This window comes from Coptis chinensis, chromosome 9, assembly GCF_015680905.1.
Source record: "Coptis chinensis isolate HL-2020 chromosome 9, ASM1568090v1, whole genome shotgun sequence".
NCBI lineage: Eukaryota > Viridiplantae > Streptophyta > Magnoliopsida > Ranunculales > Ranunculaceae > Coptis > Coptis chinensis.
This window is the reverse complement of record NC_141464.1, coordinates 61,029,521-61,046,055: the sequence shown is the minus strand read 5'-3', so window position 1 is coordinate 61,046,055 and position 16,535 is coordinate 61,029,521. Positions and strand designations below refer to the sequence as shown.

The 16,535-nt window shown below is 40.7% G+C and overlaps 1 pseudogene; it reads left to right on the top strand.

The window, feature by feature from the left end:
• Nucleotides 1–13,249: 13,249 nt before the first annotated feature.
• LOC147477137 (eukaryotic peptide chain release factor subunit 1-3 pseudogene) lies at nucleotides 13,250–14,581 on the top strand (annotated as a pseudogene).
• The last annotated feature ends 1,954 nt before the right edge of the window (nucleotides 14,582–16,535 follow it).

The window sequence follows — 16,535 nt, the reverse complement described above, 5'->3', positions numbered from 1 at the left end:
AACTATCAGTTAACCTTTCAATTCTACCTTGGAATTTTATGACACAGCTGTGCACATCAATCTTTCAAGCCCTGGCCACTCGTGTTGTTCAATTGCCTCATGTTACCGACCAAAAAGAAAATGAACACCTGTTAAAAAGGATACCAATTTCCGGGGAACGAATGTAAATTTTGGAAACAACAGGTCTCTTATTTTTTTTATTCCCGCCCCACGGTGTAGGGCGGTGATGGTGCACCTCGAATAATCCTGGGCACAAAACAATGTGTCTTTAAACTTTAAAGTAGTACTTTCCCTAACATAGAACTATTGAGATCGTGTGGCCCTTTGTAAATATTCCAAGTGTTTTACTTTTACATAAAAATCACTTCTAAGACATTTGCAAAACCCATAATAATTACAATAAACCAGAAATCTATAATAACACATCACAATAAGTCCATAATGCTATTAGGAAGGGGAAAACAGGTTCTCGGAACTACCGGTAGAAAGGTTGTTGACCGAAGAATCTTTACACTTCTTTATGTTAGAACTGTTGAGAACGCATATGAATTCAATCAAAAGTTTGGATATTAAAAGTTCACCGACCGACGAGAATTCTTGGACCGCTTTGCCAAGCATGCATTTTCGTGTCCTAGAGAACCATTACTTGCTTGAAAACCCAGGGACACTTTAAACCGGTATGCAAGGGAAGGCCTCTTACAAAAATCAAAAGCACTTCGAAGTTCTAATAGTGCTTATGTTGATCCCTACGGGGATCATTTTGACAAAGAAAGCAGCAATTGGCATGCCTAAAACCCAATGAAAATACTAAAGAACCATCGCAACAAAGTGATGAGTCTTTGGTATGTTGGACCATCTTTGATTGTCAAAGACGACTTTTCAATGTAAAGTGGTATCGATTCTTGATAATCGATACCTCTCTTGTGCTCTGTAATTCTTTTTTTCCACATTTCATTGTAAGAAGGTCCGATCTAGAATTAACAATTGTACCTCTAGGATTGCTAAAGTTCCCATGGAAATAATTTTGATCGACCATATGGGCTGATTTCTAATTTCGTGGAAAATGGGCTTACTCTACGAATATCTTATTATGTCAATAGCCAAACAAACCATTGGCTAAAAGGATATAGGAACTTATCAGCCGAAAGTACTTTCCGGAGCTCCTCGATCAATTGGTCCCGGCTTGATGGCTCTACCGCATTAGAATCCGTAAGATAATTGCAATGGTTCATAGAGATGAGAAAAAGATCTTGATCTACAACACAAAACCTAAGCTAGCTATTCTTTACCTTGCTTAGAAGGGCACCGAGACTTTGAGGTAGAGCTTCGTAAATCCAAAGTGGATTCACCTTGACAACCGAAGCAATACCTTTTGGACCCACGGCTCCGCAAGTATTCTCGCATAATTTGTGGGATCATCCCTCCGGTGAAAAAATCTGCATCATTTTAACCACGATCATCTTCAACTTCGTGGATTTTGACGCGAAGGAACCATTTCTTGATCAAGTCCTTCGCTGATCTATAAGACAATTCATCACCAACTGCATTTCTAACAATCTTGACCAATGACTCTTCTGAAAGTCTCCGGTTTAATCTTTTGTAGAAGAAAGATCGTGAATCTTTCCAGTCAACAACTTCTCTGATTACTCCTTTAGCGGCCATCCCGAGAGAAGTATCATGTAACTTTCGGCAAATCGTAGCAATCGAGTGTATACCGGCAAGAGCTGCTTCTCACGGGATCGTATCTGCTCTTGCATAGCATCCTGAAGTCTTACTTTCAAATTGATTAAATGTTGATCAAGCCTGCCCATGCACTCTAGTAGCTCCTTCTTCCGGAATTTAATCTCGATCATTCCTTACGGTTCAAGAACATTTCCCTTCGCGATCCCTTTCAAAGATACATCTCAATGTGGTGCGGATTGATCTTCTTCATCCACAACAACCCATGCACCTCCCGCAGCTCTCCCATCATAGGAATGTACACAAAGACAGCCGCTTATAAGTTCGGAGGTTCTCGACAATGGTTGATCCGGCTGAAGAATACCTTCAAAAGTCTCGGTTTAATCCCACTCTTGCACCACCTTTATTAATCAACCACAAACCAAACAAAAAATTCAAATCGAGGCGTGGGTTTAGTTTTAGTTTTTACAGCTCAATCCAAAACACACCCACATCATCAAGTAGAAGATCAAAAATATTACCTTGCAGATTCTTGGGTCCCATTAGGCTGAATTGTTTTCTTTGAAGTATTCATCTTTTTAAACTATCCTAATACAACAACAACAAAGAAAGGGGCAAAAAAAAAAAAAAAATCGGGTTTCTTGAAGATGTTTGTTCAAATACCTCAAGAACATATATTGACAAAAGTCACAAAACCACAAACCTTGGATTTCACGAAAGATAATCAAGAACAAATATCTCGAAGTCGGATAAAGCCTTTCGATAATCCGTGCACGCAATAGGACCAAATCCGATGGAAGGTAAAACCATAAGATTATTACTCAATTATGAAAGAACCGTGACGGCTTGGCTTGAATTTGAGTGAAGAGTTGGAGACACCCGGTGCAAGTAACACGGCTATAGTCACTTGCAAGTACCGGCTATAGTCACTTACCGTTTGGGGCTGAATTGTAGTAGCATACCTACCACACAGGAAGTGTAGCCTCCACTTCACACTGCAAAAATCGATTCCAAATCCACATAATTTTAGGTTGTCCTAAAACCGATCTTTTAACAAAAGAAAGCAGAATCGGGCAAGCAGTTTTATCCCCTGTCAAGGCCCCTCGTCTACGAGGTCAGATCTTACACCTCGTAGCTAGCTTCTACCCATCAATGGTCAAGGTACTCCTTCCATCTCCTTTTTCTTCTTTTGATTATTTGATAAAAGAAAAATGCATGAAGTTTTTCAATCCATGTAGTAGTCCATTATAGACACTAATAATCTGATCTCATTGCTAGATACATAATCTTATCTCATTGCTAGATATGTTAATAATCTGATCGCATTTCAATACTTCACCAAGATGGCCATTGGATTAGTACCCAAAACCTAATGATAGCATTGCTATGTTCAAACATTTAATCTTAATACTTCTACCAATGGGATTGATTATGTTCAAACATTTAATCTTAATACTTCTACCAGGTATGAAAACTCAAATTTAAGTGACTTTATCTTATTAAGCCCAAATGACATTGTTCTGTGCTTTTGGTCAATGCTGATGCCACAACCAAGGAACTTAACAAAGGTATAGCAAGAGTCAACCAAAAGGTGAAGCTAATAAAATCAATGACAAATGGCGAACCTTTAAGTAACGTCTGTGTAAAACAGAAGCACTTAAAATGCAGTGCTTCTCTATAGCAATTCTTTCTTGTAAAGAACCTCTGCCAGGTTCAAGTACTGCACAAAACAAAATTTGATACTTTTGACCCGACCCTCTGAAGGAGGAAAGAAGTGTGTATAATTAGCAATAGCAATAAGTTTGACAAGTCAGAATTCAGACAAAAATGGGATGAAAAAAATGCATGAACATGAATTGTACCTTCAAATTCAAAGGTTATATGCACGCGATGTTAAACATGCATAGTGCACATCCTCTGGGCGTCAAATTGAACCGGTCTTAGTTTAGAATGACATCAATATATGTTACACACAAAAAGTATAACAGTGCACAATTAATTAAATTACATTAGTAAAACAGAGTAATTAAGTTAAAAGTACCAACATATAAAGCTTGTTTTTCTAAATGTTTCACTTGAATAACTCTAACATGCACACCATCAGCTCCAATTTTCATATTGTTATCTTTCGAGCAATGAACTTCAACAATTTGAACCTCCGGGAAAAAAAGTGTTTGCTCCCAACAAATGTAGTAACTCCATTGCTATCACCTGTTATCTCACTGTATAGAAGACATCAATCTATAACTTGAGTTCCATCAGTGATTTTTTGCCAGTGAATTTGAATGTAGAGTATCAAAATTAGAAATCTCTACAATTTAAAACTAAATATCAAATGACAAACACATTAATATGCTCAAAAACTTTTGATTGTGAATCACTATGCATGAAGAATTATTGTTTTCAAAATGCAATACTCGGTAACCTGATAAAGTTTTCGGACCACTGGAAAATATCCAGCTAGAGTGTTCACTTTGAATAACACAAATGAATCAAGGAGCTGACTGTTGGCAACGCCTAAGTATTTTTTGTTCAAGGCCTACAACACATAACACCCTTAGAAACCTGGAGAAAGAAACAATGAAAGCATTTGATACCCCTCGAACTAAACTTACTATCGACATGTAAGATTTCAAGCAAATATTTTGAACTGTTGATTAGAATAACCGGTCGATTTGAACTCTTATTTATTTGGGTTTGTTGGGTTTTAGATGCAAACAAACCATCGTTCATTGTTGGGTTTCTTTTCAACTTCCTGGTTTGGTTAGTTGATGAAAACTGCCCAAATGTCACCTCATAAGCTAACATATATATTAGGGTTCTCTAACTTATGGGAGTATCATTAAATGGAACACGGCCCAAAACTTCGGATTGATAAGACATAAACAGTTTCCTCGCCAAATCATGGTGATGCAATAAGCTATGTTTCCCGTAAGTGTGATGTCTAGACCATAAGCGGCTCCATAGAGGCAACCCCGACCGCCCACATCGATCTTTGTCTAAGGATGGCAGTGTAATTTTAAAGAATATTTGGTAGCACAATAGATAACTCCAAAACACAAACCTAGTATGACCTATGCCAAGGATGGCCGCCAAGGTACCTAAAAAAGAGATTATATTATCTTGAAGCAATATCACTATGTCCGCCTTGTCCAAGCTCGCCCTCATTCAGGAGTTCAAAAGGTAAAAGAAGGAATCAATCCTTTCAACCTATTTCTCAAACCTGGAAAAATCATTCATAATAGTGACTTTAGTGTAAAGGGAGACCATACAATTTTATTTTGATAGCTTTAATTTAGGTAAACACCAAATATGCAGAAGCATCATCTGATTACCAGTTTTTCATCTTTAGATGCTACTGCTAAATATGTCAAACAATCTAGATCAGTTCTGATAGAGCACCTATTTAAAGATTATTTTGTTTTATTAAGCTGTTTTTTCACTTCCTTAAAACATTAGATAAATAGGGTGAATTTAATTAGTTCAAGTTATAGGCCGCAACTTGATCAAGTTATGATTATATAGCCCCATTGTCGTGGGCAGTTGCATGCAGAGATGGGACACCAACTCTACACATGGTAAGAAACGTTTGAATTTTTTTGTATTTTAACCAGCTGAAACTATCGCTGAATAAAATCAATACGCAAGCATGCGTTGAGCCCTTGGCATTTGCTGGGCTGACAGACTTGTTAATCCGGACACGTCCAACAATATTTACATAAACCGCATGTGACAATCAAGCATCACATCTTCCGTGTTGTTAGAGTATATAAAATAAAGAGAAACAGAGGGATATAGAGGTAAGACGATTATAACACTTTTAATCCCCACAGAACACGTAAAAGCATATAATTATCCCCTTGGTAAAACATTGATACCTTTTGATCAGAGAATTCAAGTCGATTTAGGAAGGAAATGCAATGGAAGATTGAAAGTGGCAGGAGCTCTCACAAGAAGAAACAGTTTTGTTGGGCCTACACGAAAATTAAATATTAACCAAGAAGAGTAGTATGCTTGTAACTTCAATGTAGTAGAAATCAGGTAGCCGTGCTAATAACTTGCCTGCAGATAGGAAACAGATCCCCGACCGTCGAGACAAATGCTTTCGGATAGCCCTGAGCACATAATAACATCAAATTTTAGACAGAGAATAATTAGAGTTACTCTCCTAGCAACCAAAAATCTAATAGTAGAAAGAACCTTCCGTGAAAGAGTCTCGCAGACTTTGCTTTTATTGTAGTCAATTGTATGATCTGCAATGAAGCTTCAATGTGAGAATAACATGTTGACTGAAGGAATTATGTGCTTCACCAGATTCTTCTTGTAAAATATTAGTAGGGTAGCGTGGTCTAAAATTTGCTTTCCACCTGAAATTCTGAATACGCATACTTCCAAGGACCTCAAGGTACAGAAAATGCACCAATCCTTCAAAGAGTAACTGACAAACAGTTAAAGTCATCCTAACTGGCTCATTCATGAATCATGACAATGCATTATGGCTCCCTACAACATAATGAAGTTTTAGTGGGATTGGGAAACTACTCCCCACCAAAATTATTCGATACTTACAAAGAAATCAACAACACAGGAGAATCAACCTATTTAAAACCAGATTTATCAATACCTAATTCTAATTACAAATTTTCATTCAATAACCTATTATATACAGATTCTACTATGTTGTTGATTTCACTTTTCATCCCATCAGTTGATCTAATCACTCCCCACAACGCATCAGATATTTGGCCCGTCACTGTGTTTCTGTAAATAACATCACAGAATGGTTAAATCCTAAACATCATTATGTCCAATCATATAAGAGAAACATGAAGTCCTACAACAAACAACTGGCTTAGCAAACACCAAGAACTTATTATGTACTTCTGGATGTAGTAAATACCAGGAAACAAAGGCTATATGCCTATATTCCCATTGTGAGCCTACCCAATCTCTTCGTGAATGGCATCGAAAGTTGTCTAGGTTTCAAATTCTCAACTCTTTCACGATTAAGTGCTGCCAATTGCCTCACTTTCAAGACAATATTATTCCGTAGTTCGGCTAAAATACATAACATCAACCAACTTTACCAATGTAACGAAATTCCATCACATAAAATTAATAATAATTGAATTAAACCATAAGAAAGGGGTGGGGTAAAGAAGATACGTTTTCTTTGAGCTTTTGAATGATTTTGAGGCGTGGTTTATCGAAATCCCGTCATCTTTAAGTTTTGCAAGAAACTCCTCCGCTTATTCTTACCTCACCACCATCTTTGTCCATTCTTTCTTGATGACTTCTCCCCTTCGGACTTCAACTTTTAAACTATAAGAGCTCAAGCCCAAATACGATGTGGAAAAAAAATCTTACTGCTCTGGTTATTGCTTCGACGTCTGCCATTTTCTGAGTGAATGGGAACACACACTTTGGAAGACAAAAATATAGTTTGCAATAGAATGAGAGTAGTAGTTGAAAAAAAATTTATGCCAAACAGAAGAGATGGGAGAGAAGGGATAAATAGGATCAGAAAGGAGGGAAGTTGAAAGAACTTCAATATTAATGGTAGTTAAGTGGGTATTAATGGTATTTAAGTGGGTATTAATGGCAAGGCAACACCGCGCATTACATGTCAATATATGGATTTGGTTTTGCCCTGAATTGACATAAAACTCCTTTGTGCGTGTGTTGTAATTGAAGGGTATAAATAGAAATAAAAATTAAATGAATGAAATAGTTCTTTTAAAGACATTGAATAATATTTTTTTGTATTTAATTAGGGGTATTAGGTGGTAGAAAAAAGGCTGGTCTAATTTAAAAGGCCAGGTTAATTATGGTGTATTTTACTAATAGAGATTCTTGTCAAGGTTTGGTGAATCTGGTCAGGTCATTAAGGTTTTTCAAGAAATCCGAATAGAAGTACCATGTGAATGTGAAGTGCAACAAACAAACAAACAAATTTTGTCTAGTCTTAATACCAGAATATATTCATTAAGTAATCTGACAGACAGTTTTGCGGTGAACTGAACACAAATGTAGTCATGTAGAAACAACTTCCCAGCTCCAAAATATTCAAAACATGGAATAAAACTACTAACATAATCAAATTATCCAATTTAATTTAGGAGAATTATATTGCTACATGAAATGGAATCTGTAGGGGAGTAATATCCTCATTAAGGAATATTGCATACGCGCGAAGCATAAGCGAACTCAGAACATCGACCTCCAAGACCGATTTGTAAGCAACTCCCTTCATGTAGGTGATACGCTTAAGCTCGTTCAAGTATATCTCGAGACGAATAAATTACTGGAAACAGAATGCCTCAGATAAAAACATCACCAGATGTAATAATCACAAAAATCTTACCTTTACATCCCATCACCGGGAAATATGGACTACCGCACCAACGCCCAATCAGCACACAACTCCTACTAAAACCAACTTAACACACATTCATAATCTCCACCCTACATATGTACAAGAGAATACACGTGTCTCAAGGATCAACACTCCCTTAAGCCTATAAATACCACCTACTTGAACTACGTGAGACCTAATTCTTCTCTCCCCTTAAAATCAAGAGAAGATACGTAGGCAGCTCGCTCATTAGCGAACTCGGTCTCTCCAAAACCCAAACCCATCCTCCTCTTTTCCATTGCATGTAAAGAAAAACCAAAACCCACATTTACATTGGCGCCGTCTGTGGTCTCGATTTCTTGAGAAACCACCTAACAAATCCAAACTCCAGAAACCAAAAGTCTCAAGCCCACGAAGCATGGCAAGCCTCGAAGCTCAAGTCCATAGTTTAGTCGGTCACCTAGGCACAATGAACGGGCACATTACCCTGCTCCAGCGGGAAAAGTCTCCAAGTTAACAGTTTTTTGTTCTAATTTCTTTTGGATATTAGTTCGATCTAGTGCAGGTCAATCAAGCTCCGATGCACACTGGGGGCTAACCACAACCATCTCCGGACTGGGGCTCATTGTTGCCATCTAAACAAGTTCAATTTTGTTATTATGATCCATGCATCTCCAAAATTACTACTGTTATGTCGTACTAACTCTTTGGTGTTAGCTCGCATTTTGTACAGGTTCTTCAAGCTCCAAACTAGGGGCTAGCCACAGGCATCTCCGAACTGGGGCTAGTCATTGTCATCTCAATAGGCTCAATTCAGTTATTATGCTCTATGCATCGCTAGAATAACTACTCTCACATTTTGTACAGCTCGCATTTTGTACAGGTTCTTCAAGCTCCAAACTAGGGGCTAGCCACAGCCATCTCCGAACTGGGGCTAGTCAATGAAGCTCCAAAACTGGGGCTAACTATAGTCACGCTAATTCAAGGCTAGCTATTGACGACGATCTCCAAAGCAGGATGCCCACAGACTCACTCGGGTCACAACACCCAGCTGAATATAACGCTCACTTGAGCTCGAACGCTACATAGCGTCACCACTTCTCTCCCGTTGACGAGACCCCAGAGGTCGTCTCAGCTCCTGTTGGCAAGACCCCAGAGGTCGCCTCCGCTCTTGTTGTCAAGACCCCAGAGGTCGCACCAACTCTTGTTGCCAAGATCTCCATTCCTCGGTTGAGAAACAATCACCCGAGACCAGCTCCACTGAGGTCGCTTCATCTTCTACAGCAGTTCAGCATGAGGAAACCACTCACAGCTCGGTCTCTACAGAACAAAATACTCTCAGGAGTTCAAACGTGCTCAAGCACAAAACGCTCTCTTGAGCTCATAGGCTCCAGAGCCCCTCTGAGTCTCGCTAGTTGAGGACCTACATCTCTAGGATCAACTCAGTGAGAACGCTCTCCGTGAGCAATACGCTTTCATAAGCTAACACACTCTCCATGAGCAGCACGCTCTCTTGAGCTTACAGGCTCGATAGCCTCTCCGAGTCTCGCCAGTTAAGGACCTATACTTCTAGGATCGACTTCAACAGAACGCTCTCGATGAAAGCAATACGCTTTCATAAGCTAACACGCTCTCATGAAAGCAAAGACGCTCTCTTGAGCTTACGAGGCTCCATGACCTCTCCAAGTCTTGTTAAGTCGAGGACCTATATTTCTAGGATCGATTAAACGAGAACGCTCTCCAGAAATGACAGGTTCTCTGGAGCTTACAGTTCCACAAACCTCCAAGTCTTGTTAAGTCGAGGACCTATATTTCTAGGATCGATTAAACGAAGTACGCTCTCCGCGAAGGCATACCTCTCTCGGAGCTTATAGGCTCCACAGCCTCTCCAAGTCTTGTTAAGTCGAGGACCTATATTTCTAGGATCGACCAAACGAGTACGCTCTCCGTGAGCAGACAGCCCTCTGGAGCTTATAGGCTCCACAGCCTCTCCGAACCTCGCTCGTCGAGAACCTATACTTCTAGGGTCGACCATACGAGAACGGTCTCCGTGAGCATTACGCTTCTATAAGCCAACACGCTCTGCCTGAGCAAAACACTCTCTCGAGTATTAATTCTAGACCCAGATCATCTAGAATGCTCCCAGCGTTTCTTCTCTTATAACATAATGACCACGAAAGAAAGCGATAATCATAGGCAAACTGTTTCTTTAATCTAAGTCTCAAGCTCCTCAGTTATTTCAAGCCACATGAATAATAAGCAGGATGCTCACTACAAGCAATTAAGCAGAAACATGCATTCCAAACCCAATAAGTAGCAATACTCGGCCAACGCCAGAACAACTAGATCCACCGACCTGGGTCTACCCTGTGAAATCCGGATCGGTGTTTATTACAAATTTAACAAGACATCGAATCGCCACTTTCATGGAAACCAGGTTCTTCTGTACCAAAGTGATTTGACTGTTTGCAAGCCCAAGAGATGACTCTATTGTTAACTCTCATATAAGAGAGGAGAAGTAAAGAACACTCACGATTTTTCTTTCTATAGCTGAAAAAGACAAGGAGAGATTGCACCATCAAACATCAGTCAAGACATGCTTATCTTTCGGGGTCGCACTAGTAGAAGCAGTGTGCCGAGCAGATCTCAGCATCACACGCATACCTTGCCCCTGCTCCTCGCCTTCAGTTGCTTTCTTCAAGAGGTGATACTTCTCGTCCAGAGCGGCATATTCGGCACAGGCCATGGTATCGTATCTACAGGTTTGCAAGGCTACCCTTTGACATTTTTGGTATATGCAAATCACCTTAGCTAACTCCCCATCTAGATCGGTCATATCCGTAACTAACATAACGTTCGGCAGCAAAGATTTCGATACTTGTTGGTCATCACCTCTAGCTTCCTCTTGTCAGCCCCCCATGCAGCTCGTATACATCCCAGCTCGACGTGCGGGTTATCATCAGTCTCAACGTTTTGCACAACATCTTTCAGTTTATCATACCCCCGCAAGAAACCGCTTTCCAGACATAAAGTTAAAGATCAAAATTGCCCCGAAAGCAGCATAAACAACTTAGATCACCAAACAAACAAGCCATATCCATCGTCCCCAATAGCGTCTCCATATCCTCATCTTTCACCTCCACCTTGTCATCATCCAACACGATCTCCTTCAGAAGGCTAGTCGCTATGGGTGCCAAGTGGAAGCTGCAGTCAGAGTGTTTCACCGTGCGCTTCGTCCCCGTCTTCCCCAGGTAGTAGAATTCGCTTCCCACATCGTGAAAAGGCAGCAGCAGCAGAAGCACTAACCTGAGAAACCCTAGCTTGCGTTTTTGCTGGAGAAGGAAACAGGAAATACTTTTTCAAGTGTCCCAAATTTGATTTTGTACAACCGCCCGTTCAGTTACCAAGAAGTTATGATTACAGCCTATGCTCTAGCCCTCACACGTGTTCCAAGGACCTGTATTTTCAAAGTTCCGAATAACGCGGCGACACGTTTCTTTACCAACTGCTACGATTCTGTCACGCGGCAATCACGTGCCAACTTCCCTTTCCCGCGAAATCATCATGCCACACAATTCAAACTTTACGGTATCTCAGTCAGATCGTTCACCATAGCTCGCTCATGCTCCACACGTACTTCCGTTTTCTCTCAGCAGATCGCTTCCATGGACATAAACAATCTACTGCGAGGGGGCTGTGTAGGGGAGTAGTATCCTCATTAAGGAATATTGAACACGAAGCATAAAGCATAAGCTTAACTCGAGAACATTGACCTCAAGACCGACCGTGGAGCAGCCCTTCATGTAGGTGGTACGCTTAAGCTTGTTCAAGTATATCTCGAGACGAATAAATGACTGGAGACAGAACGCCTCAGATAAAAACACCACCAGATGTAATCATCACCAAAATCTTACATTTACATCCTATCACCGGGAAATATGGACTACCGTACCAACGCCCAATCAGTACACAACTCCTACTAAAACCAACCTAACACACATTCATAATCTCCACCCTACATATGTACAAGAGAATACACTTGTCTCAAGGATCAACACTCCCTTAAGCCTATAAATACCACCTACTTGAACTACGTGAGACCTAATTCTTCTCTCCCCTTAAAATCAAGAGAAGATACGTAGGCAGCTCGCTCATTAGCGAACTCGGTCTCTCCAAAACCCAAACCCATCATCCTCTCTTCCATTGCATGTAAAGAAAAACCAAAACCCACCTTTACAGAATCTATAGTATTGAAAGCGTGCTGGTCTTGACTGCATCTTCCATGGGAAGGAATGAGACTATGTGGTTTCGAATTGGTTCTGGGAGATCGCTAATCCTGTCCATTGTCTTCTCTGATGAGCAAAACTTCTTCATCCTGATTCCTGAGCAAAGTGAAGTGCAGAAAATTTGTTGAATCCATAAGTAGTCAATCCATAAAAATAATGCATCTCAACTTCGTATAAGCTAATACATGGACAAATGCCAAAGTCTCTTTGTTCTCTTCGTTTATATTAAAACCTTACAAAATATGCATTTAGATTCTTTGTTCACTAGATAGTAAGGGTCCATTGAAATTGTTAGTTTTCAACAGATTTTCTTTGTCAAGGCCTGAAGGTGGTTTCAGTCATTCGGCTGCACTAGTTCTTTTAAAGAGGCACCACAACCAAATTGATTATCATCAAATGATCAAAACACAAAACCAGCTATAAAATAGAAGCCCCACTTTTTCTTTGTTCAAAATCAACGAGCAACATGCACAAAATCAAGGTGCTGAACAGGAGTACCTTGCACTTTTTCTGTCTTTTTTTCCCTGGCATTGCCGCGTAGTTTTAGCGAATATGGAGGCCCATATACTTGTCAATTGGGCCTTCAAGCTTAAGGCCCATTATGCGTCCACCCAGTACGGGGTAAGTAGAATAGCCCAGTACTCATCATCATCATCATCATCATAATTCTAATTCTATTCTAAGGAATCGGAATCGGAATCGGAATCAAGTTTTATATAAGAATTTATTTCCTAAATAGACTCTGCTTAGGAATTCATTAGCAACTTGTACGTTATACACGTCTTCAATCAGACCATATAAAAACTCGAACACCCTTAGACCATACCTAGTTTGAACATCTCATCACTGCCATAACATGCACCTTCCCCATCAAGGATTTCTCCTCAAACCAGTAAGCCTCAATTTTGTTCTCGATCTGCGTCTCACAATGTCAGGCCGTCGCGAAACTGATAAGAACATTGAGATATGGAAGATGAAGAAACTGATCAATTCTCTGGAAGCTGCCAGAGGCAAAGATACTAGCATGATTTCTCTCATTGTGCCTCCACGTGACCAGATAGCACGAGTAACTAAGATGCTGGGTGATGAATTTGCTACTGCTTCAAATATGAAAAGTAAAGTTGATCGTCAGTCCGTGTTGGATGCCATTACATCAGCTCAGCAGAGGCTGGAGCTTTATAGCAAGGTTCCTCCAAATGGTTTGGTTCTATAACCTGGAACCACTGTGACGGATGATGGAAAGGAGAAAACGGTTACAATTGACTTTGAGCCTTTCAGGCCTATTAATGCATCACTATACGTCTGCGATAACAAGTTCCATACAGAGGCCCTGAATGAATTATTGGAGTATGACGATAAGTTTGGCTTCATAGTAATGGATGGGAATGGAGCTCTTTCCGGGATGTTAAGTGCCAATACTTGTGAAGTTCTCCACAGGTTTACTGTTGATCTCCCCAACAATGTGACTCCCAACAGTTTGAGGTTTGCTAGGCTTCGGATGGAGAGCTGTCACAACTATGTGAGGAAGACAGCTGAGCTGGCAACACAGTTTTTAGTCAATGTTTACACCAGCCAGCCCAATGTTTCGGGATTGATTCTTGCTGGATCGGGAGACTTTAAGACTCAGTTAATCCAATCTGATATGTTACATCCTCGTCTCCAAGCTAAAATACTGAATGTTGTTGACGTTTCTTATGGAGGTGAGGATGGTTTCAATCAGGCCATTGATCTATCCGCTGAGATTTGTCCAATCTGAAGTTAGTTCAGGAGAAGCTTTTGATTGGGAAGTTCTTTGACAAGGAAGTGTGTTTTTGGCATTGATGATACTCTGAAAGCGCTCGAAATGGAAGCTGTGGAGACACTTATTGTGTGGGAAAATCTTGATATAAACCGGTACTGGCTGAAGAACAACGTGACAGGTGAGACTTTCATAAAACACTTTAACAAAGAACAAGAGGCCATTCAGAGCAACTTTTGTGATTCTGCCACCTCTTCATACTTGGAAATTCAGGACAAGAAATTGCTACTGGAGTGGTTTGCGAATGAGTACCGGAAGTTTGGGTGCAGTCTTGAGTTTGTCACCAACAGATCACAAGAGGGTTCGCGGTTTGTCAGGGGATCTGGTGGAATTGGAGGTATCCTCTGTTAGCAGGTTGATATGACGTCGTTAGATGAGCTATCTGATGAAGAAGATTATAAAGTCTCTGGAGAGCAATCAAGCAACCTTTTCTCAGTGCCGGTGCAGGAGGGAAGGGAATAAATGTATCCCAATACAAACACAGATTGCTTTTTGAATATTTATGATCTAGAGGACAACGGTTCAATCAGATATTAATGAAATAACCACAGGTCTAAAGTCCTAAACTGTGCATGTAGTCCGAGTCATGGCGCTCCGGAGATATATTTTCTACTTTGGGTCATGCACATCTGTTTGTCTACTAGGACTACTGGTGTTATGACCTAATTTTTCCTCCTCTCTGTTCTCCGTTCCCCCCTCCTCATTCACCCTCTTTCTATTAGGTTTTATCTTCTCTCTTATACTCGGTCCTCCGCTCTCTATGCCTAACCCTTGATTTTGCTTTCATCCACCTCTCATGCTCCTCCCACGTGTCTTCTACTACCTGACATATCTGTCCACCGCCTAGTTAATTCTTCGATATCCTCCGCTCTATGGTTTATGTGTACTCCTCCTCTTTGGACTTCGTCCTAACAGTCCATTCATTCCTCCGGACCTATGAAGCCCATTCAAACTAGACTGTCCTAACAACCCATTCATTCCTCCGAACCTATATTCATTCCTTCGGACCTATGAAGTCCATTAGGCTCAAACTAGACCGTAACAGTTGCCCCCTCTTGGGACTGCGGAATACAAGTCCGCGATGCCAAGAACTCCTCCCCTATGGTCTATTGTCGTTTGAATATTACACTTATCTCAAGTTACCAATTCCACGTGTCATCATTGATACCTGAGCCAATGTATAACAGGTGTCAAATCATTGTTCATGTGGGTTAAACCCTTGTCCCCCTAAGTCCTCTAAGATTTCCATAAAGAAGGCCAAAAAGAAAATAGGCCCCCCAGTGCCTCGTTTGAAAGCTAAACCGTCTCGTTCTTCTCACTCACACTCGTTTGCTCCTACTCGCGATAGCTCTCTAACCACCAACTTTCCTTCAATTAGTGATTGGGAAGGATCCTCCAGCTCTCAAATGAAGTTTCCCACAGCTCCAAAACTGTTTCCCGATCGTTACTCCTCTAATGATGACGCACAAGATATCCGTGTCTCAAATGACCCCCAAAAGAATCTCAGGTCTGCGGACCCCCATGCCCCTAGTTCCACTGTGTCCGTGGTTCCCACTGCTCCTCCCAAGGCATCTGCTGAAGAACGTGGGAAAGCGAAGGTGAGGGCTGAGAAAGAAAAGGAACTCCACAACTATTTTTTGGGGGAAATTTCCAAACTCCAAACTGAGTATCAACGTGAATCCCTGGAATATGTGGAGCAGATTAAGAAAGGCCGAAAGGTGGCTCGTTTGGGCAGAACCTCATCCATTCCCGAAATTGCTATGGGAGAAACTTCCTTGGAAACTATTTGCCATATTGTCCCCGAAGATCAGCCACTTACCCCTTTAGTTTAGCCGGATTCTCCTATGGCCGGTAATCAAGAGGAAGTTGCTGTGGATTCAATTCTCTTGACGTTACCGAAAAAACCATCGAGGAAGAAACAAATCCCGTGGCTGTGGACGATACTCCAGCTGCGGAGTAATCTTACTACTATGGCGCTTTCACCACTTTTGGTTTAAGACTTGTTGTTTATTTTTGTTTGAATTTCTTGGTATCCCAGGCACTATTGGCTTTTGTCTCGATATGGTCATTTAAGAAAGCTTTTGAATATCTTGGTGAAGAATTTTGCCTCCAATAGTGATATAGGGATTTAGTTCCCCTCCTTGCATGTCTATTCTAGACTCAACAAGCTCCTTTACCTACCCTTGACTCATGTAAATAGTCTTACTACACTGAAAAGTATTTGTCGCGTTGCTCCAGTTCAAACTAGCATCTCAATTAGATTGCCCCGCTCGATCTCTTAGTAGAAGGGTGAATATACTACAAAAGGGAGAATCACTTTAATTACTTTGTTCCTTATTCTATTTGTCTCGAGGCATATGATTACAATTCCCCTTTGCCCCCTAGTACTGCTCCGCTGACTGTCCATAAGTCCGCG